This window comes from Bos indicus x Bos taurus, chromosome 8 (assembly GCF_003369695.1).
Source record: "Bos indicus x Bos taurus breed Angus x Brahman F1 hybrid chromosome 8, Bos_hybrid_MaternalHap_v2.0, whole genome shotgun sequence".
Lineage (NCBI taxonomy): Eukaryota > Metazoa > Chordata > Mammalia > Artiodactyla > Bovidae > Bos > Bos indicus x Bos taurus.
Genome location: NC_040083.1, coordinates 48,449,792 through 48,452,119, shown reverse-complemented (window position 1 = coordinate 48,452,119; position 2,328 = coordinate 48,449,792). Strand labels below are relative to the sequence as shown.

At 45.2% G+C, this 2,328-nt stretch overlaps 1 pseudogene across 1 annotated transcript; it reads left to right on the top strand.

The window, feature by feature from the left end:
• Positions 1 to 207: 207 nt before the first annotated feature.
• On the top strand, positions 208 to 1,909 carry LOC113897120 (annotated as a pseudogene). Its single transcript, XR_003512267.1, has one exon. The product of XR_003512267.1 is annotated as an elongation factor 1-alpha 1 pseudogene (transcript).
• Positions 1,910 to 2,328: the final 419 nt, after the last annotated feature.

The following is a 2,328-nucleotide window of genomic DNA, read 5'->3' as shown; positions in this document are numbered from 1 at the left end:
TCTCCCCACTTTGCTATGGTTTCTACTGTCAAATTGACCAAATTTCCCTGGAAATATTTATCTAGCTGCCCACTTTCACCCTTAATTTTTAAACCAGAAATGGATAAAATAGTGTATTCACTGGCACATGTTGAGAACAGAACCTTACAAATAACAAGGAATAAAGAAAATAATATCCACTTTTTCGCAACAGGTTTGCCACCAGGACACAGGTGTTGTGAAAACCACCATTAAACCTAAGCCAAAATGGGAAAGGAGAAGACCCACATCAACATCATTGTCATTGGGCATGTAGATTCAGGGAAGTCTACCACGACTGGCCATCTGATCTACAAATGTGGCGGGATTGACAAGAGAACAATTGAAAAGTTCGAGAAGGAGGCTGCCGGGATGGGAAAGGGCTCCTTCAAATATGCCTGGGTCTTGGACAAACTTAAAGCTGAACGTGAGCGTGGTATCACCACTGATATCTCCCTGTGGAAATTTGAGACCAGCAAGTACTATGTTACCATCATTGATGCCCCAGGACACAGAGACTTCCTCAAAAACATGATTACAGGCACATCCCAGGCTGACTGCTGTCCTGAATGTTGCTGCTGGTGTTGGTGAATTTGAAGCCGGTATCTCCAAGAACGGGCAGACCTGTGAGCATGCCCTTCTGGCTTACACCCTGGGTGTGAAACAACTAATTGTTGGCGTTAACAAAATGGATTCCACTGAGCCACCCTATAGCCAGAAGAGATACAAAGAAATTGTTAAGAAGTCAGCACCTACATTAAGAAAATTGGCTACAACCCCGACACAGTAGCATTTGTGCCAATTTCTGGCTGGAATGGTGACAACATGCTAGAGCCAAGTGCTAATATGCCATGGTTCAAGGGATGGAAAGTCACCTGTAAGGACGGCAATGCCAGTGGAACCACCCTGCTTGAAGCTCTGGATTGCATCCTGCCACCAACTTGCCCAACTGACAAACCCTTGTGTTTGCCTCTCCAGGATGTCTATAAAATTGGTGGTATTGGTACTGTCCCTGTGGGTCATGTGGAGACTGGTGTTCTCAAACCTGGCATGGTGGTCACCTTTGCTCCAGTCAATGTAACAACTGAAGTGAAGTCTGTAGAAATGCACCATGAAGCATTGAGTGAAGCCCTTCCTGGGGACAATGTGGGCTTCAATGTCAAGAACGTGTCTGTCAAAGATGTCCATCGTGGCAATGTGGCTGGTGACAGCAACAATGATCCACCCATGGAAGCTGCTGGCTTCACAGCTCAGGTGATTATTTTGAACCATCCAGGCCAAATCAGTGCTGGATATGCACCTGTGCTGGATTGTCACACAGCTCATATTGCTTGCAAGTTTGCTGAGCTGAAGAAGAAGATTGATCATCGTTCTGGGAAAAAGCTGGAAGATGGCCCTAAATTCTTGAAATCTGGTGATGCTGCCATCGTTGATATAGTTTCTGCCAAGCCCATGTGGTGTCGAGAGCTTCTCTGATTATCCTCCCCCGGGCCGTTTTGCTGTGTGTGACATGAGACAGACAGTCGCTGTGGGTGTCATCAAAGCAGTGGACAAGAAGGCAGCTGGAGCTGGCAAGGTCACCAAGTCTGCCCAGAAAGCTCAGAAGGCTAAATGAATATTATCCCCAATACCTGCCACCCCAGTCTTAATCAGTGGTGGAAGAACGGTCTCAGAACTGTTTGTCTCAATTGGCCATTTAAGTTTAATAGTAAAAGACTGGTTAATGATAACAATGCATCGTAAAACCTTCAGAAGGAAAGGAGAATGTTTTTGTGGACCATATGTTTTGTGTGTGGCAGTTTAAGTTATTAGTTTTTAAAATCAGTACTTTTTAATGAAAACAACTTGACCAAAAATCTGTCACAGAATTTGAGACCCATTAAAAAAAGTTAATGAGAAAAAGAAAAAGAAAATAATATCCAGTAGATTCTTTCTGGGCTTCCCAGGTGGTGCTAGTGGTAAAAAACCAGCCTGCCAATACAGGAGACGTAAGAGTCGCAGGTTGGATTCCTGGGTCGGGAAAATCCCCTGGAGGAGGGTACAGCAACCCACTCCAGTATTCTTGTCTGGAGAATCCCACAGAGAAGCCTAGCAGGCTATGGTCCATAGTGTCGCAAAGAGTCAGGCACAACTCAAGTGACTTAGCACGCATGCAGATTCTTTCTGAGCTGCTTCTTGGTATGTAGGCACACTTTAATTGCCTCTCTGTGAGCCCTTTGGCCCTACATTTTCTATTTCATCCCACTGAGACATCTGAAGCACACTCTTCCTCCTGTCTTCCCAATCCCAACCCACCTCGGCTTTGAAAGG